Below are 9,020 nucleotides of genomic sequence, written 5' to 3' on the forward strand. Positions count from 1 at the left end.
CGTGACCAAAAGCAACGCATTGGCACGACAAGTGCGCTGTTGCGTAGTATAAATAACTGTCGATTTTGTAGCAGATTCATTTGCAGTCCAGCAGCACCACAAGGACACAGGGGCTACGGCAGGGGACACTAGTCGCAGCCGCGGGTTCGAGTCCCCTGCTTCCCGCACTAATCCGCCCACTCGATTCGATGCCACAGCACAGCGGTCGTGCCCGTCCACTCCACTGCAGCACTTGCGGACTCCTGCCAGGGGCAGCTGGTCGCCCACTGGGCGCAGCAGGCGCTTTAAGCCGTCGGCACACGGACCGCGCTGTCGCACGTTAACGTTGAGCGTGCGAAGTTAACGTGCTGCGGAAGGCTCAGGAACGATGCTACTTGTGCATACGGTACGTGGGCCCCAACGTGGTATACGCGATCGCAACGCGCTCCAGCGGCAGTTTGAGGGATGTTTCTAGTTTGTAAATCACACTGTTTACTAAACGGACTCGTATAAAATCCCCACGTTAGCTCTATTAAAACGCACATTTCCTCCGTCGTCCACGAAAAGGAAAGTACCATGTCCAATCAGTAAGGACACAGGCTTATAAAAGTTCCATTACAAACAACACGGTACAAATTTGGAATACTTCTCCGCATAAGATAAACATTATTTCATCATTCCCAGATTTTAGTAAAACGCCAAGTTCAGTCTTACTTGATCACTGTTCCTACCCAGTAGCAGAATCTTTGCACCATGTGAATTACGAAGCGTAAAAGAAAAAGGAGCAAAATATCTTTATACAAGTAGCGCAAGCTGTCCTGTAGATTAATCCAATCGAACAAAGTCACCCCTCAAAAAAAGGTGAACTTATATTTACAGAACATCAAATATTATAGCATATTCTTATATTAAACTAATAATAAAGTATCAGAACCTAATAAAAACGCGAATGTTAGGAAAAAAAATTTGGAAGTGTTAAGACGCGAACCACCGCCTCAACAAAAACTCATTAACGGACAGACGCTACTCATTATTTTTTTTTCCATTTTATTCGTCGTTGATCGTTGTCTTTGGTCGTTGCGGACGTCACACAACTTCCGTTTTTTTTAACCTCATTTTGTTCGTTTTAGTTCGTTGCATTTGCTCAGGGCGGACGTCGCAAGACACCCGTTTCAGTTCGTCGTTGACCGATTAACTCAGTTTTTTTTTTATTACAGAGGGCAGCTAACCCTCTGACCGAACACGCTGAGCTACCGTGCCGGCTTTTTTGTTCTATATTGTTCGCTGAATTTGTTCGGGGCGGACGTCCGCTGACACCCGTTCAGGTTCTTGGTTGATCCGTTTACTCAGGTTTTTTTTTATTATTATTATTACAGAGGGTAGCTACCCCTCTGACCGAGCACGCTGAGCTACCGTGTCGGCTGATTTTGTTCGCTTATGTTTGTTGCATTTGCTCTGGGCGGACGTCGTAAGACACCCGTTTAAGTTCTTTGTTGATCGATTAGCTCAGTTTTTTTTATTACAGAGGGCAGCTAACCCTCTGACCGAACACACTGAGCTACCGTGCCGGTGCAAATTATCCTAAGGACAAACACACACACCCATGCCCAAGGCAGGACTCGAACCTCCGGCGGGACCAGCCGCACAGTCCATGACTGCAGCACCTTAGTCCGCTCGGCTAATCCCGCGCGGCGAAACCAACAACATGCTCCTTGTACCTAATCATATTATGTTACCTCTTATTGGAAACGTTAATCGTAGATAATTATGTTACTAATTGAAATTTAACTAAAACAAATTGCACCAAGAACAATGCGTTTTGGGTGGATCTTTAGTGTGTCGCTGCCTTCAAATAGCCTACTATCACAATACGCAAGTTACAATAATTCTTTTGCCACGAATATGATGTTTCTCATTATTTTATTGGAACGAATCACACAACTAACAACGGGTTTTCCATTGATTCTCAATTTGCTGGTGGTCAGAAGCGGCATATATACATATAGGCTTGAAATGAATGCCAATATGGCGCCTCATAACTCTGTACTGAAGGGAGACGGCGTGCGTGTGACGTAGGTGGCGTTGTGCCATCTCATTGGTCAACGCTCAGACGCACGCTCAGAATATCTGACATGCCAGATATCGCTCTGCACGTCCGGAAAGACTCCCGAACGTGCTATTCCACGCTATGACGTCAGAAACTCGGCACGCTCAACGTTCAACGTTCGGATACACGGTCCGTGTGCCGACGGCCTTACGACCAGGCGGTGGGCGCGTCTCTTGCCGCTCGCGTCGGCCGCCAGGTTACGGCCATTCATCCAAGATGAGCTACCTCTTCGAGACTGCAGCACGCGCTACGGCTCACACCACGTAACCCCGGCTCTGGCGCCGAGTGCAGACGTCGGCAAAGCATGGAAAAGCGCTGTGTGACATACACTCATGAGCCAAAACATTATGACCACCTGCTTAATAGCTTGCAGAAAGCGATTTTCACTCTGCAGCGGAGTGTGCGCTGATATGAAACTTCCTGGCAGATTAAAACTGTGGCCGGCCGGTGTGGCCGTGCGGTTCTAGGCGCTCCAGTCTGGAACCGCGTGACCGCTACGGTCGCAGGTTCCAATCCTGCCTCGGGCATGGATGTGTGGGATGTCCTTAGGTTAGTTACGTTTAAGTAGTTCCAAGTTCTAGGGGACTGATGACCATAGATGTTAAGTCCCATAGTGCTCAGAGCCCTTAAAACTGTGTGCCGACCGAGACTCGAACTCGGGATCTTTGCCTTTCGCGGGCAAGTGCTCTGCCAACCTTTTTTTTTTTTTTAATCTCATTTTGATTGCATTTGTTCGTTGCATCTGCATGGGGCGGACGTCGTAAGACACTCGTTTAAGTTCGTGGTTGATCGATTAGCTCAGTTTTTTTTTTTTATTACAGACGACAGCTAACCCTCTGACCGAACACGCTGAGCTACCGTGCCGGCAACTGAGCTAACCAAGCACGACTCACGCACACAGTTTTAATCTGCCAGGAAGTTTCATATCAGCGCACACTCCGCTGCAGAGTGAAAATCTCATTCTGGAAACATCCCCCAGGCTGTGGCTAAGCCATGTCTCCGCAATATCCTTTCTTTCAGGAGTGTTAGGTTCGCAGGAGTCTACCTGCACTCACGATCCCACGCAGTCCAGTTTCTGGCCCCTCTCGTATCCGAATGCCTCACAAATCTGGATACTGCACAATGCGGCCAGCTGGCCAAATGGAGTCCCACTATGAGGCTCCTTCCAAACTCTGTCACGTGCTGATAAGGCTGTATCACAGTGGTACATGGCACGTCACTTCCTTCACAGTAATCACACAACATGTGACGGTGTTCACGCCCCAGACCAGGTAACTGTGGTATCAACGTTCGATACCACGCTTGTTAGGGGTTGCAGTTATCGACCGCGTTCCGTATTAGTATCGTTGGACCCGCGACTCGCGACCAGCGCCGCTAGCGCCACTCCGCGGCAGAAGAGCTTCTGTGAAGTTTGGAAGGTAGGAGACGAGGTACTGGCAGAAGTAAAGCTGTGGGTACAGGGCGTGAGACGTGCTTGGGTAGCTCAGTTAGTAGAGCACTTGCCCTCGAAAGGCAAAGGTCCTGAGTTCGAGTCTCAGTCCGGCACACAGTTTTAATCTGCCAGGAAGTTTCTTGCTTAATAGCTTGTTTGTCCGTCTTCGGAACGAAACACATAACTGATTCTACGTATCACGGACCCGACAGTTTGTTGGTAGGTTTGTGGAGGAGTGTAGCATTAGATGTCTAGGCGCACCAGGTCATGTAATTCGCCTAAATAAAGGGCTGGTGATTTGCGTTCGCTGTGATGGCGCCCGATAGCGATCCAGGTGGGTTACACAGGATTTGCATCTGGTGAATTTGGGCGCCGAGAGTCAACGTGAGTTCACTATAATGCTCCTCAAACCACTATAGCATGGTTCTGGTTCCGAGACATTATACTGCTGAAAGACATCACCGACGGGGAAGACATGAAGCATGAAGAGATGCAGATGGTGTGCAGCTGGCAGCGAGTCTCCGATTACTACCACAGGTCCCACGCAAGAGCAGGAGAATGTCTCCCACGGCTTAATACCGCTCCCATCATGGTTCAAATGCCTCTGAGAACTATGGGACTTAACTTCTGAGGTCATGAGTTCCCTAGAACTTAGAACTACTTAAACCCAACTAACATAAGGACATCACCCACATCCTTGTCCGAGGCAGGATTCGAACCTGCGACCATAGCGGTCGCGCGGTTCCAGACTGAAGCGTCTAGAACCGCTCGCCCAGCTCCCATCATCCTACGTCCGTGACGCTGTGCACCTTTCGAAGGACCAGCGACCTAGTGTAGCAATAATGTGGTTCACCAAGAGCCGACGCGTTTCCACTAATCGGCGGTCGTCGCTCGATTGGTCCTGTGCCCACTGCAATCGTAATTGACGATGCCGTTGGGTCAACCTGTGAACACGTAGAGGTCGTCTGCTACAGAGCTCCATGTTCAACAAAGTACAATGAACGCTGTGCTCCGAAACACTTGTGTGTGCACAAGCATTGTGCTCTTTCGGTGGAGATGTCACAGATCAACATGTGTCCTACTTTACAGGGCAGGCAAGTCTCCGAACCCCACGTTCTGTAAAGAGTCGTGGACGTCCAAACATTTAGCGCCTAGAGGTACTTTCATTCTTCTTCCACCTCTTTCCGTAGATGCTCACGATGGTAGCACGTGAACATTCGTCCAGCTAACCAGACTGCGTAATAATAATCTTCCCTTTGTCAACGGCGTCACGTGCCCACCAAGACACCAGCTGACTTCCAATGTCGCGGTGGGCAGTGGTCGTAATGTTTTCACTTATCAGTGTAGATTGCAAACCAGCGACTCTGGAATTTGAATTTTTGAACAGTGTGGATGATAACGATGGGAAAGGAGCAACAGTCATAAGGGAAAAATTGGAGAGTGCAATAGCTGCAGCGAAAAATGGGAAAATAGTAGGTAAAGATACGATATGAGAAGAAATAATGAAATGTTTGAATAAATGAGGAGTGACAAAAAATAAAAACATTGAGGTTCGTCGATGACGTTGTAATTCTGTCAGAGACAGCAAAGGAATTGGAAGAGCAGTTGAACGGAATGGACAGTGTCTTGAAAGGAGGGTATAAGATCAACATTAACAAAAGCAAAACGAAGATAATGGAATGTAGTCGAATTAAGTCGGGCTATGCTGCGGGAATTAGATTAGAAAATGAGACACTTAAAGTAATAAAGAAGTTTTGCTATTTGGTGAGCAAAATAACTGATGATGGTCGAATTAGAGAGGATATAAAATGTAGACTGCCAATCGCAAGCAAAGCGTTTCTGAAGAAGAGAAATTTGTTAACATCCAGTGTTGATTTAAGTGTCGCGAAGTCGTTTCTGGAAGTATTTTTATGGAGTGTAGCCATGTATGGAAGTGAAACGTGGACGATAAATAGTTTAGACAAGAAGAGAATAGAAGCTTTCGAAATGTGGTGCTACAGAAGAATGCTGAATATTAGATGGGTAGAGCATATAACTAATGAGGAAGTATTGAATAGGATTGGGGAGAAGAGAAGTTTGTGGCACAACTTGACTAGAAGAACGGATCAGTTGGTAGGACATGTTCTGAGGCATCAAGGGATCACCAATTTAGTACTGAGGGCAGCGTGGAGGGTAAAAATCGTAGAGGGAGACCAAGAGATGAATACACTAAGCAGATTGAGAGGGATGTAGGCTGCAGTAGGTACTGGGAGATGAGGCTTGCACAGGATAGAGTAGCATGGAGAGCTGCATCAAACCAGTCTCAGGACTGAAGACCACAGCAACAACAACAAAGGAAATTCTGAGGTTGTGCAACAATATACATACATCACAGCGGTGAGTGATTGGAGGACTTTTGGGCAACAGTAATGATTCCAGTATCAAAGAAACAAGTAACTAAGGACAATTATCCTCATTTCACGTACCGTCAAATACATTTTGAGAATCATTAATAAGAGAGTGCAAAAGGTAATGCAGGAGAATCTGGCTGAAGAGCAGTTTGGTTTTAGACGGAATAGGGGCACAAGTATTAGAATAGAACTCAGAATTTTTGGAGAAAGGTTGGCTGAAAAGGGAAGAGATCTACGTAAGTGTTTTATAGACCTGAAAAAGGCATTTGGTAAAGTGGCTTGGCATAAGTTTGTTGCTATAATGGGGGAAAAGGGAGTAGGCTGCAAAAGCAGACGACTTATAAAATCATTATATTTAAATCAAATGGTGTCAGTGAGAAGAGAAAGTATCAGCTGGATAGAACTAAGAAAAGGAGTAAGACATGGCTGCTGTCTGTGCCGTACACTTTTCAGTCTATAATCAGAAAATGTCATTGATCACTTTACACCACATGACAAGGGTGTAAAAATTGGAGGAAGAAGAATGTGGAGTTTAGGTTTTGCAGACGACACAACGCTTCTAGCAACAGAATAAAAAGTGTAATGTGATACTTTTCATTCTGTTGGTAGAGGCGTTGTTTCGTCTGCAAAACTCATTCTTCTTCCTTCAACTTTTACCATTGAAGCTAAAGCAAAGATTTGTGAAATGAAAATCAATACAAAAAAAAGCAAAGGTAATGGCGCAAGGAGGAAATAAAAGTTTAAACACAATGCTGAATGGAGAAATATCAGAACATGTGCGAAGCTTTGAATACTTCGGAAGCAGGATACAAACCGATTGGAAGAGCAGCACAGAAGTTAAAAGCAGGATGACCAAGGTGAGACACGTGTTTTGTAAGAAAAGGATAATTTTCTGCTGCAACATGGACAAAGATGTGAGGAAAACACTAACAAAATGTTTTGTTTGGCGTCCTGTATGATGCTGAAATGCGGACACTGAGGAAGAAACATGGGGTAAGAATGGAGGCGTTTGAGATGTGGACATGGCGGAGGGTGGAAAGAATAAGATGGTCGGATACACTGAAAAATCAAGAGATACTGAGAGCATTACGTACATTATGAATTACCTCGAAGAATACGGGCTACTGACATGTAGCAAGGATTCAGAAAATTGCGTCCTTGTGAAACACAACTAGCTGTTTATTCGCCCGAAATAATGAGTGCTATCGAGAGGGGATACCAAAATAATTCCTTATTTCTAGATTTCCTGAAGGATTCCTCAAAGACAGTGCTAATTCAATTGCATGCCTATGGAGTATCGTTTCAGTTGTGCAACTGGGTTCATGATTTCCTGTCAGAGAAGTCATAGTTAGTAGTTACTGATGGTAAGTCATCGAGTCAGACGGAAGTATTATAGACTCTCTTCTGTTCCTAATGTACGTAAATGATATAGGAGACAATCTGAGCAGTCTTCTTGTTTGTTGTTATGCTGTCGCTTATCGTCTAGTGGAGTCATTAGACGATCAAAACGGATTGCAAAATGACTTAGACACGATATCTGTATGGTGTGAAATGTGGCAATTGTCTCTGAATTGTCTGAGGTCATCCACAGGAGAACTAAAAGGAATCCACTAAATTTCAGTTACAGATATATCATACGAATCTAAAGGCTGTCAATTCAACTACATAACTAGGAATTAGCGTTACAAACAACTTAAATTGGAACGATTGTTGTGGAGAAGGAGAACCAAAGACTGCTATTTATTGGCAGAACACGTATAAAATACAATAGATCTACGAAAGAGACTGCTTGCAGGACGGTTGTTCGTCCGGTTCTGGAGTGTTATTGCGCGGTGTCAGATCCATATCAGATAGGGCTGACGGAGGACATCAAGAAAGTTCGAAGTACAGCTCGTTTTGTACTGTCGCGAAACAGGGAAGAGAGTGTTACGGATATAATAAGCGAGTTGGAGTAGAAACCATTCAAATAAAGGCGTTTTCCGTTGCGGCGAGATCTTTTCACTAAATTTCGCCACCAACTTTCTCCTCTGCATGCGAGAAGATTTTGTTGCCGCCAACCTACATGGGAAGAAATGGTCATCTTAATAAAATAAGAGAAATCAGAGCTCGTACGGAAATATGTGTTCATTTTTTTACACGCGCTCTTGGAGAGTGGAATGGTAGAGAAATAGTCTGCAGGTGGTTCGATTAACACTACGCAAAGCACTTACTCGTGAATTGCAGAATAGTTATGTAGATATAGGCACAAATGAGTGGGAGGGCTACGATATTTACTGGATGTAATAAAAAGAAGAAAACAAATCCGGATTCGACATGTACACTACTGGCCATTAAAATTGCTACATCACGAAGATGACGTGCTACAGACGCGAAATTTAACCGACAGGGCGAAGATTCTGTGATATGCAAATGATTAGCTTTTCAGAGCATTCACACAAAGTTGGCGCCGGTGGCGACACCTACAACGGGCTGACATAAGGAACGTTTCCAACCGATTTCTCATACACAAACAGCAGTTGACTTGGCGTTGCCTGGTGACACTTTGATAAAAGTCGGATTGTAGCCTATCGCGATTGCGGTTTATCGTATCGCGACATTGCTGCTCGTGATGGTCGAGATCCAATGATTGTTAGCAGAATATGGAATCGGTGTGTTCAGCAGGGTAATACGGAACGCCGTGCTGGATCCCAACGGCCTCGTATTACTAGCAGTCGAGATGACAGGCATTTTATCCGCATGGCTGTAACGGGTGGTGCAGCCACGTCTCGATCCCTGAGTCAACAGATGGGGACGTTTGCAAGACAACAACCATCTGCACGAACAGTTCGACGACGTTTACAGCAGCATGGACTATCAGCTCGGAGACCATGGCTGCGGTTACCCTTGACGCTGCATCACAGACAGGAGCGCCTGCGATGGTGTACTCAACGACGAACCTGGGTGCACGAATGGCAAAACGTCGTTTTTTCGGATGAATCCAGGTTCTGTGTTCAGCATCATGATCGTCGCATCCGTGTTTGGCGACATCGCGGTGAACGCACATTGGAAGCGTGTATTGCCGGCCGGAGTAGCGAGCGGTTCTAGGTGCTACAGTCTGGAACCGCGCGACCGT

General features: G+C 45.7%; 1 non-coding gene across 1 annotated transcript; it reads left to right on the top strand.

Annotated features, from left to right (window-relative positions):
- The first annotated feature begins 3,557 nt into the window (after positions 1 to 3,557).
- Positions 3,558 to 3,632, top strand: Trnas-cga. Its single transcript has one exon. It is a non-coding gene; the product is annotated as a tRNA-Ser (tRNA).
- The last annotated feature ends 5,388 nt before the right edge of the window (positions 3,633 to 9,020 follow it).

The sequence above is a fragment of the Schistocerca piceifrons genome, chromosome 1 (genome assembly GCF_021461385.2).
Source record: "Schistocerca piceifrons isolate TAMUIC-IGC-003096 chromosome 1, iqSchPice1.1, whole genome shotgun sequence".
Lineage (NCBI taxonomy): Eukaryota > Metazoa > Arthropoda > Insecta > Orthoptera > Acrididae > Schistocerca > Schistocerca piceifrons.